Raw genomic sequence first — 27,464 nt, forward strand, 5'->3', positions numbered from 1 at the left:
ACAAAGAGGAATGCGGTGAAGTCGAACTTGGGAGCATCGTCTTGGAGTTCGTCGGGCTTGGACATCTTGGTGGTACTAGCCTCATGCTCGTCGTCTTTGAGCTTGGTCTTCGAGAAGTGTGCTTGGGGTGGAGAAGCCTTGGCCTTCATGCGTTCTTGTTCCGCCTTGAGAGCACCAATGTAGTTGTCGTCGAGGGACTTGTAGTTCTCGAGGAAGATAGTCTTGGAGGTGGCATTGTTCAATCCCATCATGAAGTGGAACTTCATTGACATGGGGTCGTCCACGCCGGCTCGTCGCAAGGCAATCTTCATCTCCTTGAAGTACGCGTCGATGGGCTTGGATCCTTGGTTGGTGTTCTCCAATTGGCGTAGAAGTTGTTTCGTGTAGGTTGGAGGCACAAACTCTCGCCGCAAAGCTTTCTTCGTCTTGGGCCAACTCATGTCGTAGGTTTCCGAAGGTGTGTGAAGCCACCATGTCGAGGCGTAGTCGTGGAAGTTTCTTGTGGCGCATTTCACTTGATCTTCGGGAGGAACTTGATGTAGCTTGAGGTAGTCGTCCATTAGGTGCTCCCACTCGAGATACTCCTCGGGTTCTTGAGTCCCATAGAAAGGAATCTCATGTCGGTGTCGAGGTCGTAGTAGCTCGTGGAAGTCGCGGACTTGAGCTTGGGGAGCTTCTCTTGAGTGTAGTCTTGATGTGCTTGTTGGCGAAGATGCCGTATATCCGTAGGCGAAGATGCCTTGAAGTCGCTTGGCGAAGATGCCAAGGGAGATGGTGAAGTCGTTGAGCGGTTGTTGGTGTAGAGCTCTTGACCTTCACGTTCTTGGTGGTGATGGTGTCGATGCCGATGTGACCTTGCCGGAGATGATAGCTCGGAGGCATGTGCTCTTGAGCGTCTTCTCGAGGATGAGGAAGATCGCTTGTATGACTTGATGAGGGATTTGATCTCCTCTATTTGAGCTTGCATATTGGCGTCGTTGGAGTTGTTCGTGGCATCGAACTCGTCGTTGTTGTAGACCGAAGGTGAAATACCTTGCCTATCCATCACAAGACTCGAGCAAATATGAGTGGGAGAAAGAGAAGAACTACACCAAATGTACCTTGACCGATGTTGAAGATGGATCAATGATCACTCAATGTGTAACAAGGAAATAGCACAATTGGTACCAATTCTTGTCGGTTTCTCACACCTACACAAGTAAGGCTTATAGTGGAGCTCGGTGAGGATAGTGGCACAAAAAATTTGATGCAAAATGTTAGCAAGAGTCAATAATGTTGAAAAAGATTCACAAATTCGCAAGTGAAACAAGTGAAACAAGTAGACCAATAGCAAAGAATGGCACACGGAAACACACACACGGATAGATAAATGGGGTCGTGCAACCAAGGAATAAGCACAAAATGTGGAGTCCACGGAAAACGCTCGTGTTGCACAACTCAAGAGAGACAACGATTGCTCAATAGGCGGATACGACACTTGTGCACAACCTATAAGATGCAAAATGGATAAACTTTCTATCCCAAGTATGCTATGTATGTATGGTTCCCGGTGTTCCTCTCAAGATGATCCAAGTGATCGGATATGACAATCTTTATATGCACTGTGGTATGATGCTATGGCACTTGCTTACAAGCTCTTTGTTCACTCTTTTTTGCTTAAAAGCTTATTGTTTTTTTGTATGTATGGCCACTTTGCGAAATGCACAAACCAAGACAGCAATAGTGTATATGCGGGAACAAACTTGAGACACAAGGGATGATATGATACCAATATGATATGGTATATATGCAATGTATGGTGTAGATCACTAATGTGCACAAGTAACGTTGCCGGCAATACTCAAATGGCTAGTCTCGATAGGCAAGTGACGCAAAATGGGCTATGGGTTATCAATGCAAAGCAAGGGGAATATACAATGGTGTCGTCGAGGTTACCGTCCTTGGCGATGATGAGTGGCGGCGTTCTTGATGTAGATATCAAGATGATGGACACTCTTCCCTAAGTAGCCGAAACACCTTAGGAAACGGAAAAACCGCGAACTCAAAATCTCAAATGTCAAATGTCAAATGGTGGTAGCGGGAATGCGGTGGTGGTTTTGCGGAAGCTCAATGGATTGCGGAAATGCAATGATGGGGTTTTGAAACGCAATGCGGAAATGGAGGGTAAGGTGGTGAACTATACACGATATCGGGGTTGGAAGCACGTCCCTAAGTAGCCGAAACACCTTAGGAGACACAACTCACAACACAAACAAAATTGGGTAAGTTGGTTGGCGGAAGTGTATTGTGGGTAAGCCTATGCGGAAGTTATGGTGGTGGTATGCGGAAGTGTATGTGGGCTCCGGAAGAAAATTGGACGAAAGTTAGGCGGTAAACGGAGTGGAGGATGGAGTTGATGCTGTCAGGGGCCGGATGTCCGGGCTGATGGCCGGATGTCCGGGCCGGGCCGGATGTCCGGGCTCGGGATCCGTGGATGAACACCGCGTGGAGAGGTCAAATCCGGCGCAAAATTCGGAAGATTTGTGGATGGAAATTGGGGAAAAGATGGGGAAAAGCTAGATCTACCTGCAACACACGAAATCCGCGGATCAAATCCAACAAAACTTCATCACACCAACAAATCACAAAAAAAAATTGGGGCTATTTTTGGTGGGGATTTTCGAAATTGGGGAAGAAATCAACAAAACTAGGCTAGAAAACACAACGGGGAGGCTCCGAAATCGTGATCAACGTGGCTCATGATACCAAGATGATATCATGAGACAAGCTGGCTCTGATCCAAGATGATGTAGGGTGGAACCCTAGATGGCCGATCTTTCACGAAAGGAGCGGATCCCAACGAGGAACACGAGGGGAACACGAGGGGAAACACAAAAGGGAACACGAGAGAATCACTCAACCAACAAGAATAGATCACACATGCACTATGAACACAAAGGTGAGATACAAGATCCAAATCCAACAAAGGACGATACAAAGGGTAACCGGTTCTTCTCCGTGAGGAGGTCTTGATGGGGGTCTTCTCCGTGAGGAGGTCTTGATGGGGGTCTTCTCCGTGAGGAGGTCTTGAATCCAAGGTGGATCGTCTCCGTAGAGGGGCCGCGGTCTCTCTCGTGGAGTAGATCCGATATGGATGAGCAAAGCTCTATCTCTAAATGAGCTAATCCTTTGCTAACCCTAACTAGGACGAGGGGGAGGAGTATATATAGTCTAAGCCACGAAGGGGTAAGTGAGGAGGGGATACATGGGCCTCTGGCCCGTCTCTGCACGCAGGCAGGCGCCGGATGTCCGGGCTGGGGGCCGGATGTCCGGGGCTTCGCGAGTCGCCGGATGTCTGGGCTCGGGCTGGATGTCCGGGCTGAAGTGGCCAAACTTCGGGTGCGTTCTGTCGTCGATGCCGGATTTCCGGGGGAAGGGCCGGATGTCCGGGCTTTGGCGAGGCGTCGGATGTCCGGCCGCTGATGGTACTTGGCGGCTGGGCGACTGCTGTGGGTGAGGTTCCAGGGGCCGGATGTCCGGGGTCCTGGCCGGATGTCCGGGTCCTGGGAGCTGGCTCCGTCTTCTTCTTCCATCGTCGCTTCCATGCTTCTCTCACGGATGGTGTAGTTGTTTCTTGGCGCTTGCACTCCTCCTCGTCGTCCATAGTGTTCCGACAATACCTATGCATGCACACGAGTGGAGTGTCAAGTAGTATACCATACTCGAAGGTGTCAAGTGAGCATGTGTAAAGGAGATGATTCACCTTTGTGTATGTGAAGTAGATGCCGCACGTGTCACTTGCCAAACGAACTCTTGACATGGTGATGTCCATAGGATGCTCCGCATCATGAAGGCTCCACACCTTCCCTTTTCATGTGAATTTAATGATAATGAAGCCTTAGCTTCTTATGCTAATGGTATATATGATTACTATGATGTGGAACAAATAGAAGAATTCATTGCTTTTATGGGTGCTTATGAAATTGAATCTTTGTTTAAAGAGTTAGAAGATTTTGATGATTCAGTTTACAGACCTGAAAATTTTGCTATACTTAAATATTGCTATGAGAATTATGAATTCAATTCCGATATTGATGATTTTATTGAGAGAGTCTCCGCTGTCCAAGAAGAGAATAATATTTTGCAGGAGTCTATGGAAGAAGAAATTGATGACATTGTGAGCTTATTGTATGAAAAAGATGAGGAGGAGAGCGAAGAACAAAAGGAGGAAGAGCGGATTGATCACCCGTGCCCACCTTATAATGAGAGTAATTCTTCAACTCATACATTATTTAATTTCCCTTCGTGCTTACCGAAGGATGAATGCTATGATGATTTTTATGATCCCGTTGATTCTTTTGAAATATCCCTTTTTGATGATGCTTGCTATGCTTGTGGCCAAGATGCCAATATGAATTGTGCTTATGGAGATGAACTTGCTATAGTTCCTTATGTTAAAAATTAAATTGTTGCTATTGCACCCACGCATGATAGTCCTATTATCTTTTTGAATTCTCCCGACTACACTATATCGGAGAAGTTTGCCCTTATTAAGGGTTATATTGATGGGTTGCCTTTTACCGTTGCACATGATGATTTTGATGAATATAATATGCATGTGCTTGCTGCTCCTACTTGCAATTATTATGAGAGAGGAACTATGATGCGGAGCATCCTATGGAGATCACCATGTCAAGAGTCCATTCGGCGAGTGACACGTGCGACATCTACTTCACATACGCACAGGTGAATCATCTCCTTTACACGTGCTCACTTGATCCCTTCGAGGATGGTATACTACTTGACACTCCACTCGTGTGCATGCATAGGTATTGTCAGAACACTACGGACGACGAGGAGGAGTGCAAGCGCCAAGGTACAACTACACCATCCGCGAGGGAGGCCTGGAAGCGACGACGGAAGAAGACGGAGCTGCTGAAGCTACAGCGGCCGGACATCCGGCGCATGTGCAGCCGCCAAGGAGCTGCACCAACAGACGGCCAACAGCATCAGCGGCCGGACATCCGGCGCCAGCCCCGGACATCCGGCGCCTCGCCAAAGCCCGGACGTCCGGCCCTTCCCCCGGAAATCCGGCATCGACGACAGAAGACATCCAGAAGTTTTACCCTCCAGCCAGGACATCCGGCCCCCAGCCCGAACATCCGGCCCGTCGCCCGGACATCCGGCCACCCCTGTCTGCGCATAGTAAGGGCCGAGGCCCGTGTACCCCTTCGACCCCCTAGACTATATATACTCTTTCTCCTCCATCTTTCTAGGGTTAGCAAAGGATTAGCTCATTTAGAGATAGAGCTTTGCTCATCCATATCGGATCTACTCCACGAGAGAGACTGCGGCCCCTCTACGTAGAAGATCCACCTTGGATTCAAGACCCCTCACGGGAAGATCCCCTCGTGGATTCAAGACCTCCTCACGGAGAAGAACCGGTTACCGTTTGTATCGTCCGTTGTTGACTTTGGATCTTGTATCTTACCTTTGTGTTCATCGATGTAGCGCATGTGTGATCTATTCTTGTTGGTTGTGTGATTTCTGTCGTGTTCCTCTCGTGTTTCCCCTCGTGTTCATCACGTTCCTCGTAGGGATCCGCTCCTTTCGTGAAAGATCGGCCATCTAGGGTTCCACCCTACATCATCTTGGTATCATGAGCCACGCTGATCACGATTTCGGAGCCTCCCCGTCGTGTTTTCTAGCCTATTTTTGTTGATTTTGTCCCAAATTCGAAAATCCCCACCAAAAAATAGCCCCCCAATTTTTTTGTGATTTGTTGGTTTGATGATGTTTTGTTGAATTTGATCTGTGGATTTGCTTTGTTACTTGTGGATCTAGCTTTCCCCCAATTTTCCCCACTTTCCATCCACGAAATCTCTCCAATTTTGCCCCCGAAATCATCAATTTCCGCCCCCAAAATCGAGTTCCTCGAGTTCATCCTCGGATTTGGAGCCCGGACATCCGGCCCGTAGCCCCGGACATCTGGCCACCATCCGGCCCATGGCCCGGACATCCGGCTCCTGGAGCACATTTTCGCGCGCGGTTCTGGACATCAGGTCCCGGAAATCCGGCCAAAGCCCCGGATGTCCGACCCCTGTACATTTCAGCTTTTCTGTTTCACCGTTTTGTGCATAACTTCCACATCCGGAGTCCGATTTTGGCGTTCTTTAGCTCGTTGAGTAGCTATTGACATCCTCTATCCCTCTAGATAGGTCCCATCACCATTTGACTCCATCAAATTTTTGACACTTTGGCATCTTTGCCTAGGGCTTCCACCATAACTTCCGCATAGCCACCACCGACTTCCGCAACCTAACCAATTTTGTTCCCCTTTGCATTTGAGGTTGTTTGAGTTGTGATTCAAGTCTCCTAAGGTGTTTCGGCTACTTAGGGACGGTTGCTTCTTCATCAACCACCACCATAACTTCCGCATAGGCTTACCCACAATACACTTCCGCCAACCCAACTTAACCCAATTTTGTTTGTGTTGTGAGTTGTGTCTCCTAAGGTGTTTCGGCTACTTAGGGACCGTGCTTCCAACTCCGACACCATGTATAATCCACCACCTTACCCTCCACTTCCGCATTGCGTTCTCCAAACCCCATCATTGCATTTCCGCAATCCCTTTGAGTTTCCGCAAAACCACCACCGCATTCCCGCTACCACCATTTTGACATTTGACATTTGAGATTTTGAGTTCGCGGTTTTTCCGTTTCCTAAGGTGTTTCGGCTACTTAGGGACGAGTCTCCATCATCTTGGTATCTACATCAAGAACACCGCCACTCATCATCGCCTCGGACGGTAACCTCCATATCATCTTGGTATCGTGGTATCCCTCCATTGTATATTCCCCTTGCAATTGCATTGATAACCCCTAGCCCATTTTGCGTCACTTGCCTATCGAGACTAGCCATTTGAGTATTGCCGGCAACGTTACTTGTGCACATTAGTGATCATACTTCCCATAGCATACATACCATACCATATTGGTATCATATCATCTCTTGTGTCACAAGTTTGTTCCCGCATACACACTATTGCTATCTTGGTTTGTGCATTTTGCAATGTGGCCATACATACAAAAAAAGAACAAGCTTTTAAGCAAAAGAGAAGAGCAAAGAAGCTTGTAAGCAAGTGCCATAGCATCATACCACACTGCACATAAGATAGTCATATCCGATCATCTTGGATCATCATGAGAGAAACACCGGGAACAAACATATATAGCATACTTGGGATAGAAAGTTTATCCATTTTGCATCTTATAGGTTGTGCACAAGTGTCGTATCCGCCTATTGAGCAATCGTGCTAGCGTCTCTCTTGAGTTGTGCAACACGAGTGTTTTCCGTGGACTCCACATTTTGTGCTCATTCCTTGGTTGCACGACCCCATTGATGAGGACATCAATACCATTGTTACACCCACAGCCCCTGCTGCTATACATACTGGACCAATTACTAGAGCTCGCGCACGCCAATTAAATTACCAGGTACTTTCGTTTCTTGGTAATGATTCTAATGTTCATGAGAATATGATGCTGCCTAAATTGGATACATTTGTTTTGCTTACAAATGAAGGGCCTAGCTTTGAGAAGGATGAACATTGGAGCAAGAACAGGCATGGAGATGATGGCATGCGCATGGGGAACAAGAACGGAGTTATAAGTGATGATTTCAGGACGTTGAAGCCACCATAATGCGTGCATGAAGCCTTGGACGAAATATACAAGATGCTACTTCATAACTTTCGTCCATAGGCTATTCTAGGTGCTGCGTCACCTTATTATTGGGCCAGGCCCATGTAATTTCGAAATACTTGAGTATAGGCTGTTTTTAGAGTCCGTATGTGTGGGGAAACAAGAGATAGGGTTGGTTTCGGACCCCTTCCCCAAGGGCCACGAAATTCCCCCCTCTTCCTCCATATATACAGCCCTTAGGGCGTCGTTTAGACTTTGGGTTTTGTTTAGATTAAAAGTTCGCCATAGCTGCAACTTCGCGTACTTCGTTTGTGTTCAACGACCAGACAAAGGCGTCACAGAACCCCACCTTGATCAATAAAGCTTTCATCTTATATTCGCAATATCCAGATTGCAATCTCAGTTTCTTGCTTGTTCTTCGTTTGCTTGCAGGAAACAGACTCTCATGGTCAGGTTGATCGTGCTCCGGCGTGGTCAATAACCTCTCGGAGTTGGTTTAGCGATTGCTAAGGCGCGACGTCATCGCACGTTCGTCAAAGTCGACTTCCACCAAAGCGATATCCATCATCTCATCGAAAGACGGGACACCTTTGCCTCTATCAAGTGGTATCAGATTTCCAGGTTGCTCGATGAGATTTTATAGTTTTTCGTAGTTTAGATCGAGTTTGTTCTTCATACCTATAGTCCATGAAAAAGCCAAAAAAAATTAGGGTTAGTTCATCCTATCCGAACCAATCTGAGCCTTTGCATAATCTTTTCTGTGTTTGCTTTGTTGAATTTGCAGTTGCATCGTCGTGTCAAGTTGCTGGTCTTAGCGTCTAGTCCTTTAGAGTTTCGAGTTCTGTTCACAGGTTGTCACGTCGCCGCTGCCATATATCACCACCGCATCATCATCATCGTTGCTGCCATATACCACCACCGCACCAACTTCATCGCCGCTGCCATATACCACCACCACATATTCACCGCCAATCCGAGTCCATATACGCCACCACATATCCGCCGCCATCACGCCAATCCGAGTACACCTGCAACATATATCCGCCACCAGTCCGAGTTCCACCAGATTCATCTCCGCCACCAGTCCGAGTTCCACCAGATTCATCTCCGCCACCAGTCCTAGTCCAAGTCCAGTATTTTGTTACTCTTTTTTGGATTTCCAAATCACGCCATACTCCGAGTCGTGACAGAGAAGGACTCCCAAACTTTTGTGTTACCCGCAGTAGAAAAATAGTTCCAGTTTCAAAAAAAAATTTGTTCCAGTCTGGAAAATTCTGGCTAGGCAGTTTTTAGACCATTTGTAGACTTTTTCAAAAAAAAATTGTTGCGGAGCAAAAAAAAAAGAGGAAAAAAGTGAAAAAAATTCAGAGTGTGCTCCTCCCTTGTTTACGTGCAGCGCCGTGATTTTGTTAGTGTTCAAGGCTCGCGTCTCTAGCACGGTCTAGCCTAGGACCAGCACAGTACCGTCGTTGAGCCTTTATTCAACTTTGCATATCTGAATTGATTATTGCTGACCCTTTTTGCTACCATATTATAAGCCTTCCCAGCTCCACATACATCTACGTCGTGCGTTTGACTCTCCCTGGTAATCGCTCTATCCAAGCTTTGAGAGTTTTGACTACAACGGTTGCCGATCACCACCTGCTGCTGGGTAAGAACTGGTAAGAATTTGAGATTCGTTTGAAGGATTTGTGACACACCACCATCACCACCACTTCCTAGTAGTCTGCAGGATCATATTCTTTTGTGTTTCTATTGCTGCTAACCATGGCAGGATCACAAGCCGATGAGACTGATTGGGAGAACATGACGAACAAGGGGTTGCATGATAAATTTCAGCAAATGATGAGTGGCTAGGTGGGAGATGTGCTAAACAGATTTGAAGAGGCTATGGAGAAGATAGATGCCGTGGAGAAGTCGTTTGAGACAAAGCTGGATAACAGGTTTAATGAATTGCTCAAGCGTCTTCCCCAACCACCACCGGCTGCACCTGTCGCACCTCTACAACAACAAAAACCACATCTCCAACGCCGCCTTCCAAATCAAGTGGGACGAGCACAGCGCGTTCCAATTGAGACTGGTCAAAATTCGGGTGGCGCTGCACCTACTGTTGATGCTTCTTTGGCTCCTGCTACTGCGGCGGCTGAGGAGGATGACAATTATGCGGGCGATTATGAGGATGAGGTTGATCAAAATCAGAACTACGTGCAGCCACCAGCACCACCTCCAGCAGGTCGACCTCAGGTATATATTCGCAACGGTAGGCCTGCACCACCACCTCAGGTACGAGATCATGACCATGTTCCTAAACTGAAATTGAATATTCCACCGTTTGAGGGTAGATACATTCCTGATGTATATCTTACTTGGGAGTTAGAAACCGAACAACGTTTTACATGTTTACAATATCCTGAGGAGAGACGTGTTCCTGCTGCTGTTTGTGCTTTCACTAGCTTTGCATGTGTTTGGTGGTCTGAACATTGTAGATTATATCCTGTTCCAGCTACTTGGGCTGCTTTGAAAACTGCTATGCGTACTCGTTGGGTTCCGCCATATTATCAACGTGAATTTCTTCAAAAATTGCAGCGCTTAAGACAAGGGAAAAATTCCGTAGAAGAATATTATCAGGAATTACAAACTGGCATGATTAGATGTGGTATTGTTGAGGAGAATGAAGCTATGCTTGCACGTTTTATGGGTGGATTAAATAAAGAGATTCAGACCATTCTAGAGTATAAGGATTATAATAATATCACTCATTTATTCCATCTTGCTTGTAAAGCTGAACGTGAAGTGCAGGATCGACAGCCATTGGCGCGAACTAACTTTTCTGCAGGTCGACCTTCATCATGGACACCGCGTGCATCTTCTACTTCCACTGCACCAGCACCTCCATCAGGTTCCACCTCCAGCCGTGATACAAGAAAGCAGGCACAACCACCACTATCTGCCAAGCGCGCACCTGCCGGGCCTGCACAGAGCTCTTCTTCTTCCATGGCATCGACAGGGCACACAAGTGATATTATTTGTCGTCGTTGTAAGGGAAGAGGACATTATGCGAGAGAATGCAAATCTCAGCGTGTAATGATTGCTACTGAGGATGGTGGGTATGAGTCCGCTAGTGACTATGATGAGGAGACTTTGGCTCTTATTACACGTGAAGAACATGGTGGAGATGATTCTGAAAATGAGACGCAATACATGGCTCCTGAAGACGCTGACAGGTATGAATGTTTAGTTGCTCAACGTGTTTTGAGTGTGCAGGTCACACAAGCAGAGCAAAATCAGAGGCATAATTTGTTCCATACAAAGGGAGTTGTGAAGGAACGTTCTGTTCGCGTCATCATAGATGGAGGGAGCTGTAACAACTTGGCTAGCATGGAGATGGTGGAGAAGCTATCTCTCACCACAAGACCACATCCACATCCTTACTACATCCAATGGTTCAACAACAGCGGCAAGGTTAAGGTAACACGTACTGTTCGTGTGCATTTTAGTATCTCTACATATGCTGATTATGTTGATTGTGATGTGGTACCCATGCAAGCATGTTCCTTATTACTTGGTAGACCATGGCAATTTGATAAAAATTCTGTACACCATGGTAGAAACAATCAGTATACTCTTGTTCATAAGGATAAAAATATTACTTTGCTTCCTATGACTCCTGATTCCATTTTGAAAGATGACATTAATAGAGCTAATAAAGCAAAACAGGAGAAAAATAAGAGTGAAAATCAGATTGTGGCAAAAGAATTTGAGCAACAAATGAAACCTAATAATAAACCATCTAGTGTTGTTTCTGAAATTAAATTGAAAGTGCATGTTTACTTGCCACAAAATCTGATATTGATGAGCTAGATTTCAGCAAATCTGTTTGCTATGCTTTTGTGTGCAAAGAGGCATTATTTTCATTCGAGGACGTGCCTTCCTCTTTGCCCCCTGCTGTCACTAATATTTTGCAGGAGTTCGCTGACGTCTTCCCACAAGACGTGCCACCGGGATTACCACCTATTCGAGGGATTGAGCATCAAATTGACTTAATTCCCGGTGCATCGCTACCCAACCGTGCACCATACCGTACCAATCCAGAGGAGACGAAGGAGATTATGCGTCAAGTACAGGAGCTGCTCAACAAAGGTTATATACGCGAATCTCTTAGTCCTTGTGTTGTTCCTATTATACTAGTGCTTAAAAAGGATGGTACGTCGCGTATGTGTGTTGACTGTAGAGGCATTAATAATATTACTATTCCTTATCGTCATCCTATTCCTAGGCTAGATGATATGCTTGATGAATTGAGTGGCTCTACAATATTCTCCAAAGTTGATTTGCGTAGTGGATACCATCAAATTCGTATGAAATTGGGAGATGAATGGAAAACTGCATTTAAAACTAAGTTTGGTTTATATGAGTGGTTAGTCATGCCTTTTGGGTTAACTAATGCACCTAGTACTTTCATGAGACTAATGAATGAAGTTTTACGTGCTTTCATTGGACGATTTGTGGTAGTCTATTTTGATGATATACTGATTTATAGCAAATCTTTGGAAGAACATTTGGAACATTTACGTGTTGTTTTTATTGCTCTACGTGATGCACGTTTGTTTGGTAACCTTGGGAAGTGCACCTTTTGCACCGACCGAGTATCTTTTCTTGGCTATGTTGTTACTCCACAGGGAATTGAAGTTGATAAAGCCAAGATTGAAGCTATTGAGAGTTGGCCGCAGCCCAAAACGGTCACACAAGTGCGGAGTTTTCTTGGACTCGCTGGTTTCTATAGGCGTTTTGTGAGAGATTTTAGCACCATTGCTGCACCTCTCAACGAGCTTACAAAGAAGGATGTGCCTTTTGTTTGGGGTACCGCACAGGAAGAAGCCTTCACGGTATTGAAAGATAAGTTGACACATGCTCCTTTACTCCAACTTCCTGATTTTAATAAGACTTTTGAGCTTGAATGTGATGCTAGTGGAATTGGATTAGGAGGTGTGTTATTACAAGATGGTAAACTTGTTGCATACTTTTCTGAAAAATTGAGTGGGCCTAGTCTGAATTATTCTACTTATGATAAAGAACTATATGCTCTTGTTCGGACTTTAGAAACATGGCAACATTATTTATGGCCCAAAGAATTTGTTATACATTCTGATCATGAATCTTTGAAACATATTAAAAGTCAAGCTAAACTGAATCGTAGACATGCTAAATGGGTTGAATTAATTGATACTTTCCCTTATGTCATTAAACACAAGAAGGGTAAAGAAAATGTTAGTGCTGATGCATTGTCTCGTCGCTATACTATGCTTTCACAACTTGACTTCAAAATATTTGGTTTGGAGACCATCAAAGATCAATATGTGCATGATGCTGATTTTAAAGATGTTTTGCAGAATTGTAAAAAGGAAGAACCTGGAACAAGTTTGTCGTTAATGATGGATTTGTGTTCCGTGCTAACAAGCTATGCATTCCAGCTAGCTCTCTTCGTCTTTTGTTGTTGCAGGAGGCGCATGGAGGAGGATTAATGGGACACTTTGGCGTGAAGAAGACGGAGGACGTACTTGCTACACATTTCTTTTGGCCAAAGATGAGACGGGATGTTGAGCGTTTTGTTGCTCGCTGCACTACATGTCAAAAAGCTAAGTCACGAATCAATGCTCATGGTTTATATATGCCTTTGCCTGTACCTAGTGTTCCTTGGGAGGATATATCTATGGACTTTCTTTTAGGTTTACCTCGAACAAAGAAGGGGAGGGATAGCATATTTGTTGTCGTGGATAGATTCTCTAAAATGGCACACTTTATACCATGCCATAAAAGCGATGATGCTGTTAATGTTGCTGATTTGTTCTTCCGTGAAATTATTCGTTTGCATGGTGTGCCAAATACTATTATTTCAGATCGCGATACTAAATTTCTTAGCCACTTTTGGAGATGTTTATGGGCTAAGTTGGGGACTAAAGTGCTTTTTAGTACTACCTGTCACCCCCAAACTGATGGACAAACTGAAGTAGTCAATAGAACATTGTCTACTATGCTTAGGGCTGTTTTGAAGAATAATAAGAAAATGTGGGAAGAATGCTTGCCTCATATTGAGTTTGCTTATAATCGTTCATTGCATTCTACTACTAAGATGTGCCCTTTTGAAATTGTGTATGGTTTCCTACCTCGTGCACCTATTGATTTGTTGCCTCTTCCATCTTCGGAGAAGGTTAATTTTGATGCTAAACAACGTGCTGAATTGATCTTAAAAATGCATGAGTTAACTAACGAAAACATTGAGCGTATGAATGCTAAATATAAACTTGCTGGAGATAAGGGTAGAAAACATGTTGTGTTTGCACCTGGAGATCTTGTTTGGTTACATTTGCGTAAGGATAGATTTCCTGATTTGCGCAAATCAAAGTTAATGCCACGTGTTGATGGTCCTTTTAAGGTGTTAGAGAAAATAAATGATAATGCATATAAACTTGAGCTGCCTGCAGATTTTGGGGTTAGTCCCACTTTTAACATTGCAGATTTGAAGCCTTATTTGGGTGAGGGAGATGAGCTTCCGTCAAGGACGACTTCATTTCAAGAAGGGGAGGATGATGAGGACATCAATACCATTGTTACACCCACAGCCCCTGCTGCTATACATACTGGACCAATTACTAGAGCTCGCGCACGCCAATTAAATTACCAGGTACTTTCGTTTCTTGGTAATGATTCTAATGTTCATGAGAATATGATGCTGCCTAAATTGGATACATTTGTTTTGCTTACAAATGAAGGGCCTAGCTTTGAGAAGGATGAACATTGGAGCAAGAACAAGCATGGAGATGATGGCATGCGCATGGGGGACAAGAACGGAGTTACAAGTGATGATTTTAGGACGTTGAAGCCACCATAATGCGTGCATGAAGCCTTGGACGTAATATACAAGATGCTACTTCATAACTTTCATCCAGAGGCTATTCTAGGTGTTGCGTCACCTTATTATTGGGCCAGGCCCATGTAATTTCGAAATACTTGAGTATATGCTATTTTTAGAGTCCGTATGTGTGGGGAAACAAGAGATAGGGTTGGTTTCGCACCCCTTCCCCAAGGGCCACGAAATTCCCCCCTCTTCCTCCATATATACAGCCCTTAGGGCGTCGTTTAGACTTTGGGTTTTGTTTAGATTAAAAGTTCGCCATAGCTGCAACTTCGCGTATTTCAGTTGTGTTCAACGACCAGACAAAGGTGTCACAGAACCCCACCTTGATCAATAAAGTTTTCATCTTATATTCGCAATATCCAGATTGCAATCTCAGTTTCTTGCTTGTTCTTCGTTTGCTCGCAGGAAACAGACCCTCGTGGTCAGGTTGATCGTGCTCCGGCGTGGTCAATAACCTCTCGGAGTTGGTTTAGCGATTGCTAAGGCGCGACGTCCTCGCACGTTCGTAGTCGGATCGTCAAAGTCGACCTCCATCAAAGCGATATCCATCATCTCATCGAAAGACGGGACACCTTTGCCTCTATCAGTTCGACCCTACATCAAACTATATCTCCACCTCTCTATGTTTCCCACACGATAAAATTGCAAGAAACTATTTATACTATGCATTGGCCTTTACTAGGTGTGCATGAATTGTTCTTCTATGACATGCCGATGCATAGGAAGCGAGTTAGACTTCGTCATTGCTTGATATATGTTGCTTTGTGCTCACTACTAAATGCCAAATCATTGGTAATTCAAATTGGCTTTGATATACCTTGGGATCCAGGTGGATCCATTACATGAGCACTATATGCCTAGCTTAATGGCTTTAAAGAAAGCGCTGCCAGGGAGACAACCCGGAAGTTTTAGAGAGTCATTTTATTTCTGTTGTGTGCTTTTATAAAGTTTAAAAATAAAAATAATGTGCCAAGGTTTGCCTTTAGGATGTTTTAGATTACTTGTTGGTTTGTGCGGTGTAGAACAGAAACTTTGGCTGCGCGATTTTACATTTTTTACTGGAACGTCAAACGGTTCTGAAACTTTTTTCACTGTCTTTATATACAAATTGTTTATTTTTTCTAATTTTGGCAGAATTTTTGGAGTACCAGAAGTATGGTGAGTGTTCAGATTACTACAGACTGTCCTGTTTAAGACAGATTCTGTTTTTGATGCATAGTTTGCTTGTTTTGATGAAACTATCGATTCCTATCAGTGGATTAAGCCATGAAAAAGTTATATTACAGTAGCTACAATGCAAAAACAAAATATGAATTGGTTTGCAACAGTACTTAGAGTAGTGATTTGCTTTATTATACTAACGGATCTTACCGAACTTTCTGTTGAGTTTTGTGTGGATGAAGTGTTCGAGGATCGAGGAGGTCTCGATATGAGGAAAAGGAGGAGAGGCAAGAGCTCAAGCTTGGGGATGCCCAAGGCACCCCAAGTAAATATTCAAGGGACTCAAGCGTCTAAGCTTGGGGATGCCCCGGAAGGAATCCCATCTTTCTTCAACAAATATCGGTATGTTTTCGGATTCGTTTCGTTCATGCGATATGTGCAAATCTTGGAGCGTCTTTTGCATTTAGTTTTCAATTTTCTTTTATGCACCATGCTGGTATGAGATAGTCCTTGGTTGATTTATAGAATGCTCATTGCACTTCACTTATATCTTCTGAGTATGGCTTTATAGAATGCTTCATGTGCTTCACTTATATCTTTTGAAGTTTGGATTGCCTGTTTCTCTTCACATAGAAAACCGCCATTTGTAGAATGCTCTTTTGCTTCACTTATATTTGTTAGAGCGTGGGCATATCTTTTGTAGAAAGAATTAAACTCTCTTGCTTCACTTATATCTATTTGAGAGATGACAGAAATTGGTCATTCACATGGTTAGTCATAAAATCCTACATAAAACTTGTAGATCACTGAATATGATATGTTTGATTCCTTGCAATAGTTTTGCGATATAATTGGTGATATTAGAGTCATGCTAGTGGGTAGTTGTGGATTGTAGAAATACTTGTGTTGAAGTTTGTGATTCCCGTAGCATGCACGTATCGTGAACCGTTATGTAACGAAGTTGGAGCATGAGGTATTTATTGATTGTCTTCCTTATGAGTGGCGGTCGGGGACGAGCGATGGTCTTTTCCTACCAATCTATCCCCCTAGGAGCATGCACGTAGTACTTTGTTTCAATGACTAAGATTTTTGCAATAAGTATGTGAGTTCTTTATGACTAATGTTGAGTCCATGGATTATACGCACTCTCACCCTTCCATCATTGCTAGCCTCTTCGGTACCGTGCATTGCCCTTTCTCACCTCGAGAGTTGGTGCAAACTTCGCCGGTGCATCCAAACCCTGTGATACGATACGCTCTATCACACATAAGCCTCCTTATATCTTCCTCAAAACAGCCACCATACCTACCTATTATGGCATTTCCATAGCCATTCCGAGATATATTGCCATGCAACTTCCATCATCATCATATACATGACTTGAGCATTTATTGTCATATTGCTTTGCATGATCGTAAGATAGCTAGCATGATTTTTTCATGGCTTGTCCATTTTTGATGTCATTGCTACGCTAGATCATTGCACATCCCGGTACACCGCCGGAGGCATTCATATAGAGTCGTATCTTTGTTCTAGTATCGAGTTGTAATATTGAGTTGTAAGTAAATAAAAGTGTGATGATCATCATTATTAGAACATTGTCCCATGTGAGGTTATCAAAATAAAAGTGGCCAAAGAAGCCCCAAAAAAAGAGGCCAAAGAAGCCTATAAAAAAGGAAACAAAACAACAACAAAAAAGAGGAAAAAATAAAAAATGAGAGAAAAGAGAGAAGGGACAATGTTACTATCCTTTTACCACACTTGTGCTTCAGAATAGCACCATGTTCTTCATATAGAGAGTCTCTTGAGTTATCACTTTCATATACTAGTGGGAATTTTCATTATAGAACTTGGCTTGTATATTCCAGCGATGGGCTTCCTCAAATGCCCTGGGTCTTCATGAGCAAGCAAGTTGGATGCACACCCACTTAGTTTCCGGTTTGAGCTTTCATACACTTATAGCTCTTAGTGCATCCGTTGCATGGCAATCCCTACTCCTCACATTGACATCAATTGATGGGCATCTCCATAGCCCGTTGATTAGCCGCGTCGATGTGAGACATTCTCCTTTTTGTCTTCTCCACACAACCTCCACCATATTCTATTCCACCTATAGTGCTATGTCCATGGCTCACCCTCATGTACCGCGTGAAAGTTGAAAAGGTTTGAGAATGTCAAAAGTATGAAACAATTGCTTGGCTTGTCATCGGGGTTGTGCATGATTTGAATATTTTGTGATGAGGACATGACTACCTTGGATACGACCAAAAATATTGCATACATGCATATTTGTCAGGTGATTTCTAGTGCAAACTATTCAATAATCTATTTATGTTATCCAGAACAAAAATACTTCACACACTTTTGTGTTTTGTCTAATTGTAGGTGTATGGGACATTTGTACAATCCACATATGAAGATAAGGCAAAAGGAGAAGTTTAGGTTCTGTTCAAAAAGTCCTCTCACGTCACTTTTGGGCCAAGAGAAGATAGAGTCCAAGTCTCTCACGTTCTGGATTCAGATTCGGACTGCACAGACATACCTGACTCAAAACGCCAACAACTTTTTCATACGGACTCCGAATTGGGTGATTCTTTTTTTGTTGGAAACTAGATTTCGTGCTCTTTCCAACCCAATTGGATTCACCTTTAAATTCGTCCGGAGCATTGAGTTATGGTCGAAACAATCTGACGTTGCACCAGAATCCGAGTCAAACTACAAGTTCAAAGGTGTTGCATCACCTCCACTTGGGCCCATGAGCCTTGTACGACCTAGGGTTGGTTTTAGGCTGCCTTGGGACGTCCTCCCACCTCCTTGGCCGCCACCCCTTGCTCCTATATAAGTAGATCCATCTAGTAGCTTTTTCCTTGGAATTTGTTTAGTTAAAAGTTAGCCATTGCAACTTCGTGTACTTCGTTTGTGTCCAACGACCAGACCAAGACCGCTTACGGATTCCCACCACTATCAATACTTCATATATATTCGCAATATTCAGATTGCATTATCATATTCTTGCTCGTTCTTCGATTGCTTGCAGGAATAGACCTTCGTGGTCAGGCTGATCGTGCTTCCGGCATCGTCAGTAACCTCAGGAGATTGGTTTAGCGATTGATAAGGCGCAACGTCGTGCACGTTTGTAATCGGATCGTCAAAGTCGTCTCCACCAAATCGATAGTTATCATCTCATCGAAAGATCAGGACACCTTTGCCTCTATCAAGTGGTATCAGTTTTCAGGTTGCTCAGTGAGAATTTCCAGTTTCCCCTAGATTAGATTTATTTTCTTACCTATTGTCCTCATCATTTTGTGTGGTGAAGATGGAGCATAGCCAGACTATATGATTTTGTAGGGATAACTTTCTTTGTCCATGTTATTTTGAAAAGACATGATTGCTTTATTAGTATGCTTCAAGTATTATTGTCTTAATGTCAAATGATAGACTATTGCTTTGAATCACTCGTGTCTTAATATTCATGCCATGATTACATTATGTGATCAAGATTATGCTAGGTAGCATTCCACATCAAAAATTATCTTTTTTATCATTTACCTACTCGAGGACGAGTAGGAATTAAGCTTGGGGATGCTGATACGTCTCCGTCGTATCTATAATTTTTGATTGTTCCATGCCAATATTCTACAACTTTTACATACTTTTGGCAACTTTTTATACTATTTTTGGGACTAACATATTGATCCAGTGCCCAGTGCCAGTTCCTGTTTGTTGCATGTTTTTTGTTTCGCAGAAAATCCATATCAAACAGAGTCCAAACGGGATAAAAACTGACGGAGATTTTTTTTGAAAAATATGTGAATTTTGGGAAGTGGAATCAACGCGAGACGATGCCCGAGGGGGCCACGAGGCAGGGGGCGCCCCTGACCCTCGTGGAAACCCCGTAAGGCGGTTGTTGCCCTTCTTTCGCCGCAAGAAAGCTAATATCCGGATAGAAATCGTGTTCAAACTTCAGCCCAATCGGAGTTACGGATCTCCGGGAATATAAGAAACGGTGAAAGGGCGGAATCTGGGAACGCAGAAACAGAGAGAGACAGATAAACAGATCCAATCTCGGAGGGGCTCTCGCCCCTCCCATGCCATGGAGACCAAGGACCAGAGGGGAAACCCTTCTCCCATCTAGGGAGAAGGTCAAGGAAGAAGAAGAAGATGGGGGGGCCTCTCCCCCTCTCTCCCGGTGTCGCCGGAACGCCGCCGGGGCCATCATCATCACCGCAATCTACACCAACAACTTCACCGCCCTCATCACCAACTCTTCCCCCCTCTATGCAGCAGTGTAACCCCTCTTTTACCCGTTGTAGTCTCTACTTAAACATGGTGCTCAACGCTATATATTATTTCCCAATGATGTATGGCTATCCGATGATGTTTGAGTAGATCCATTTTGTCCTATGGGTTAATTGATGATCGTGATTGGTTTGAGTTGCATGTTTTATTATTGGTGCTGTCCTATGGTGCTCTCCGTGTCACGCAAGCGTGAGGGATCCCCGCTGTTGGGTTTGCAATATGTTCATGGTTTGCTTATTGTCTACGTTGCGTGAGTGACTGAAACACAAACACGGATAAGTGGGTCATGGTGTATGGGAATAAAGGGGACTTGATGCTTTAATGCTATGGTTAGGTTTTACCTTAATGATCTTTAGTAGTTGCGGATGCTTGCTAGAGTTCCAATCATAAGTGCATATGATCCAAGAAGAGAAAGTATGTTAGCTTATGCCTCTCCCTCAAATAAAATTGCAATAGTGATTACCGGTCTAGTTATCGATCGCCTAGGGACAAATAACTTTCTTGTGTGACAAAAAGCTCTCTACTAAAACTAACTTAGTTGTGTCTTTATCTAAACAGCCCCTAGTTTTTATTTACGCGCTCTTTATTATCTTGCAAACTTATCCAACAACACCTACAAAGTACTTCTAGTTTCATACTTGTTCTAGGTAAAGCGAACGTCAAGCGTGCGTAGAGTTGTATCGGTGGTCGATAGAACTTGAGGGAATATTTGTTCTACCTTTAGCTCCTCGTTGGGTTCAACACTCTTACTTATCGAAAGAGGCTACAATTGATCCCCTATACTTGTGGGTTATCAGTGTACTACTCTCCATTGTGGCTAGCTAGTCTCATACTCCCTCCTTTCCGGTTTAGCTAGGCTGGTTGTAATTGTATTATCATAAGCGGTATCTGATACGTCTCCAATGTATCTATAATTTTTTATTGTTCCATGCTATTATATTATCTGTTTTGGATGTTTAATGGGCTTTATTATGCACTTTTATATTATTTTTGGGACTAACCTATTAACCGAAGGCCCAGTGCAAATTGCTGTTTTTTGCCTATTTCAGTGTTTCGCAGAAAAGGAATATCAAACGGAGTCCAAACGGAATGAAACCTTCGGGAGAGTTATTTTTGGAACATACGCAATCCAGGAGACTTGGAGTGGACATCAAGGAAGCAACGAGGCATCCACGAAGTAGGGAGGCGCGCCCCCCACCCTGGTGGGCCCCTCGTGGCTCCACCGGCCTACTTCTTTCGCCTATATATACTCATATACCCCGAAAAGATCCAGGAGCACCACGAAACCCTATTTCCACCGCCGCAACCTTTTGTACCCGTGAGATCCCATCTTGGGGCCTTTTCCGGCGCTCCGTCGGAGGGGGAATCGATCACGGAGGGCTTCTACGTCAACACCATAGCCTCTCCGATGATGTGTCAGTAGTTTACCTCAGACCTTCGGGTCCATAGTTATTAGCTAGATGGCTTCTTCTCTCTCTTTGGATCTCAATACAAAGTTCTCCTCGATTCTCTTGGAGATCTATTTGATGTAATTCTTTTTGCGGTGTGTTTGTCGAGAACCGATGAATTGTGGGTTTATGATCAAGATTATCTATGAACAATATTTGATTCTTCTCCGAATTCTTATATGTATGATTTGATATCTTTGCAAGTCTCTTCGAATTATCAGTTTGGTTTGGCCTACTAGATTGATCTTTCTTGCAATGGGAAAGTGCTTAGCTTTGGGTTCAATCTTGCGGTGTCCTTTCCGAGTGGCAGCAGGGGCAGCAAGGCATGTATTGTATTGTTGCCATCGAGGGTAAAAAGATGGGGTTTATATCATATTGCTTGAGTTTATCCCTCTACATCATGTCATCTTGCCTAATGCGTTACTCTGTTCTTATGAACTTAATACTCTAGATGCATGCTGGATAGCGGTCGATGTGTGGAGTAATAGTAGTAGATGCAGAATTGTTTCGGTCTACTTGTCGCGGACGTGACGCGTATATACATGATCATGCCAAGATATTCTCATAATTATGCGCTTTTCTATCAATTGCTCGCCAGTAATTTGTTCACCCACCATAGAATTTGCTATCTTGAGAGAAGCCACTAGTGAAACCTATGGCCCCCGGGTCTATCTTCCATCATATTAATCTCCCATCAACTAGCTATTTCTGTCGCCGTTTATTTTTGCAATCTTTACTTTCCAATCTATATCATAAAAATACCAAAAATATTTATCTTATTATCTATATCAGATCTCACTTTTGCAAGTGGTCGTGAAGGTATTGACAACCCCTTTCGCGTTGGTTGCAAGGTTCTTATTTGTTTGTGCAGGTACGAGGGACTTGCGTGTAGTCTCCTACTGGATTGATACCTTGGTTCTCAAAAACTGAGGGAAATACTTACGCTACTTTGCTGCATCACCCTTTCCTCTTCAAGGGAAAACCAACGCATGCTCAAGAGGTAGCAAGAAGGATTTCTGGCGCCGTTGCCGGGGAGGTTTACACCAAGTCAAGTCAAGATTTGATCTCCCGCCAACATGCGGATTTCTAGCACCATTGCCGGGGAGATCTACGCACAAGTCAACACATACCAAGTACCCATCACAAACTCTTATCCTTCGCATTACATTATTTGCCATTTGCCTCTCGTTTTCCTCTCCCCCACTTCACCTTTGCCGTTTTTTTCGCCCCCTTTTTCGTTCGACTCTTTTCGCTTGCTTCTTGTGTGCTTGTGTGTTGGATTGTTTGTCATGATGGCTCAAGACAATACTAAATTGTCTGACTTTTCCAATACCAACAACAATGATTTTCTTAGCACTCAGATAGCTCCTATTACCGATGCTGAATCTTGTGAAATTAATGCTGCTTTGTTGAATCTTGTCATGAATGATCAATTCTCTGGCCTTCCTACTGAAGATGCCGCTACTCATCTAAAAAACTTTGTTGATTTGTGCGATATGCAAAAGAAGAAAGATGTGGATAATGATATTGTTAAATTGAAGCTATTTCCGTTTTCACTTAGAGATCATGCTAAAACTTGGTTTTCGTCTTTGCCTAAAAATAGTATTGATTCATGGAATAAGTGCAAAGATGCTTTTATCTCTAAGTATTTTCCTCCCGCTAAGATCATCTCTCTTAGAAACGATATTATGAATTTTAAGCAACTTGATCATGAGCATGTTGCACAATCTTGGGAGAGGATGAAATTAATGATACGTAATTGCGCTACACATGGTTTGAATTTATGGATGATTATACAAAGTTTTTATGTCGGATTGAATTTTGCTTCTAGAAATCTTTTAGATTCGGCCGCGGGGGCACTTTTATGGAAATCACTTTAGGAGAAGCTACTAAACTCCTAGATAATATTATGGTTAATTATTCTCAATGGCACACCGAAAGGTCTACTAGTAAAAAGGTTCATGCAATAGAAGAGATTAATGTTTTGAGTGGAAAGATGGATGAACTTATGAAATTGTTTGCTAATAAGAGTGTTTCTTCTGATCATAATGATATGCCTTTGTCTACTTTGATTGAGAATAATAATGAATCTATGGATGTGAATTTTGTTGGTAGGAACAACTTTGGTAACAACGCGTATAGAGGAAACTTTAATCCTAGGCCATTTCCTAGTAACTCCTCTAATAATTATGGTAATTCCTACAACAACTCTTACGGAAATTTTAATAAGATGCCCTCTGATTTTGAGACTAGTGTTAAAGAATTTATGATTTCGCAAAAGAATTTCAATGCCTTGCTTGAAGAAAAATTGCCTAAGATTGATGAGTTGGCTAGGAACATGGATAGAATTTCTCTTGATGTTGATTCTTTGAAACATAGATCTATTCCACCTAAGCATGATATCAATGAGTCTCTCAAATCTATGAGAATTTCCATTGATGAGTGCAAAGAAAGAACCGCTAGGATGCGTGCTAAAAAAGATTGCTTTGTAAAAGCGTGTTCTTCTAGTTTTCATGATAATAATGATGATCTAAAAGTGATTGATGTGTCACCTATTAAATCTTTGTTTTGCAATATGAATCTTGATAAAGATGGGACTGGAGATGAGTTAACTTTAGTTAAAAGGCGTCCCAATGATTCGGAGTTTTTAGATCTTGATGCAAAAATTGGTAAAAGTGGGATTGAAGAGGTCAAAACTTTACATAGCAATGAACCCACTATTTTGGATTTCAAGGAATTTAATTATGATAATTGTTCTTTAATAGATTGTATTTCCTTGTTGCAATCCGTGTTAAATTCTCCTCATGCTTATGATCAAAATAAAGCTTTTACTAAACATATCGTTGATACTTTAATGCAATCTTATCAAGAAAAGCTTGAATTAGAAGTCTCTATCCCTAGAAAACTTTATGATGAGTGGGAACCTACTATTAAAATTAAGATTAAAGATCATGAATGCTATGCTTTGTGTGATTTGGGTGCTAGTGTTTCCATGATTCCAAAAACTTTGTGTGATGTGTTAGGTTTCCGTGAATTTGATGATTGTTCTTTAAATTTGCATCTTGCGGATTCCACCATTAAGAAACCTATGGGAAGGATTAATGATGTTCTTATTGTTGCAAATAGGAATTATGTGCCCGTAGATTTCATCGTTCTTGATATAGATTGCAATCCTACATGTCCTATTATTCTTGGTAGACCTTTCCCAGAACGATTGGTGCAATTATTGATATGAAAGAAGGAAATATTAGATTCCAATTTCCGTTAACAAAAGGCACGGAACACTTTCCTAGGAAGAAACTTAAGTTACCTTATGGATCTATTATAAGAGCTACTTATGGATTGAATACCAAAGATGATAATACCTAGATCTATTCTTGTTTTTATGCCTAGCTAGGGGCGTTAAACGATAGCGCTTGTTGGGAGGCAACCCAATTTTATTTTTGTTCCTTGCTTTTTGTTCCTGTTTAGTAATAAATAATTCATCTAGCCTCTGTTTGGACGTGTTTTATGTTTTAATTAGTGTTTGTGCCAAGTAGAACCAATAGGATCTTCTTGGGTGATAATTATTTGATCTTGCTGAAAAATATGGAAACTTTGCGCTCACGAAAATAATTTTTAAAATTCACCAGAACATGATAAATTGCTAATTCCTTTTGCAGTAGATCAATATACAAATTATCCAGGTTGTCCTAGTTTTTCAGAATTTTTGGAGTTCCAGAAGTACTCGAACAAATCTGATTGCTACAGACTATTCTGTTTTTGACAGATTCTGTTTTTCGTGTGTTGTTTGCTTATTTTGATGAATCTATGGCTAGTATCGGGGGGTATGAACCATAGAGAAGTTGGAATATAGTAGTTTTAACACCAATATAAATAAAGAATGAGTTCATTATAGTACCTTATGGTGGTGATTTGTTTTCTTATACTAACGGAGCTCATGAGATTTTCTGTTGAGTTTTGTGTTGTGAAGTTTTCAAGTTTTTGGGTAAAGATTTGATGGATTATGGAATAAGGAGTGACAAGAGCCTAATCTTGGGGATACCCAAGGCACCCCAAGGTAAAATTCAAGGACAACCAAAAGCCTAAGCTTGGGGTGCCCCGGAAGGCATCCCCTCTTTCGTCTTCGTCCATCGGTAACTTTACTTGAGGCTATATTTTTATTCACCACATGATATGTGTTTTGCTTGGAGCGTCTTGTATGATTTGAGTCTTTGATTTTTAGTTTACCACAATCATCCTTGATGTACACACCTTTTGGAGAGACACACATGAATCGAAATTTATTAGAATACGATTGTAGGCGCACTCGGCGATGGGTAGGCACTCCTCCCACTCCTTGATGTTCTTCTTTATCAACACGCGTAGTAGAGTGGAGAGCGTGCGGTTGGTCACCTCCGTTTGGCCGTCGGTTTGTGGATGGTATGCCGAAGAGAACAAAAGCTTGATTCCGAGCTTGGCGCACAATTTCTTCCAAAATTAACTCAAGAACTTGACGTCGCGGTCCGAGACAATCGTCTTTGGCACTCCATGAAGGCGCAAGATTTCCCTACAAAACAAATTTGCAACATGTGAAGCATCGTCTTTCTTGTTGCAAGGAATGAAATGTGCCATTTTGGAGAATCGGTCCACAACAACAAAAACGGAATCCTTGCCATTTCGAGTTCTAGGCAAACCAAGCACAAAGTCCATGCTAATGTCTTCCCATGGGTGATATGGAATTGGAAGTGGCATATAGAGGCCATGAGATTGAGCTTTGGACTTAGCTTTGCGACATGTAGAGCATCGGTTGGTGAAGCGATTGACGTCGCGGAACATCTTGGGCCAAAAGTAGTTCTTGGAGAGCGTAGCAAATGTCTTCTCACGTCCAAAGTGTCCCATGAGTCCGCCTCCATGAGATTCCTGCAAAAGCAACAAGCGAAGAGAGGACTCGGGGATGCAAAGTTGATGAGGACATCACACCCACAACCCCTACTGTTACATATAATGGACCAATTACTAGAGCTCGCGCACGCCAATTAAATTACCAGGTACTTTCGTTTCTTGGTAATGATTCTAATGTTCATGAGAATATGATGCTGCCTAAATTGGTACTTTTGTTTTGCTTACAAATGAAGGGCTTGGAGAAGGATGAACATTGGAGCAAGAACAAGCATGGAGTTGATGGCATGCGCAAGGGGAACAAGAACGGAGTTACCAGTGATGATTTCAGGACTTTGAAGCCACCATAAGGAGTGAATGAAGCCTTGGACGAAATATACAAGATGCCACTTCATAAATTTCGTCCAGAGGCTATTCTAGGTGCTGCGTCACCTTATTATTGGGCCAGGCCCATGTAATTTCGAAATACTTGAGTATAGGCTATTTTTAGAGTCCGTATGTGTGAGGAAACAAGAGATAGGGTTGGTTTCGGACCCCTTCCCCAAGGGCCACGAAATTCCCCCCTCCTCCTCCATATATACAGCCCTTAGGGCGTCGTTTAGACTTTGGGTTTTGTTTAGATTAAAAGTTCGCCATAGCTGCAACTTCGCGTACTTCGTTTGTGTTCAACGACCAGATAAAGGCGTCACAGAACCCCACCTTGATCAATAAAGCTTTCATCTTATATTCGCAATATCCAGATTGCAATCTCAGTTTCTTGCTTGTTCTTCGTTTGCTCGCAGGAAACAGACCCTCGTGGTCAGGTTGATCGTGCTCCGGCGTGGTCAATAACCTCTCGGAGTTGGTTTAGCGATTGCTAAGGCGCGACGTCCTCGCACGTTCGTAGTCGGATCGTCAAAGTCGACTTCCATCAAAGCGATATCCATCATCTCATCGAAAGACGGGACACCTTTGCCTCTATCAAGTGGTATCAGATTTCCAGGTTGCTCGGTGAGATTTTACAGTTTTTCATAGTTTAGATCAAGTCTGTTTTTCATACCTACAGTCCACGAAAAAGCCACACAAAAAATTAGGGTT

This window comes from Aegilops tauschii, chromosome 4 (assembly GCF_002575655.3).
Source record: "Aegilops tauschii subsp. strangulata cultivar AL8/78 chromosome 4, Aet v6.0, whole genome shotgun sequence".
In the NCBI taxonomy this organism is placed as follows: Eukaryota; Viridiplantae; Streptophyta; class Magnoliopsida; order Poales; family Poaceae; genus Aegilops; species Aegilops tauschii.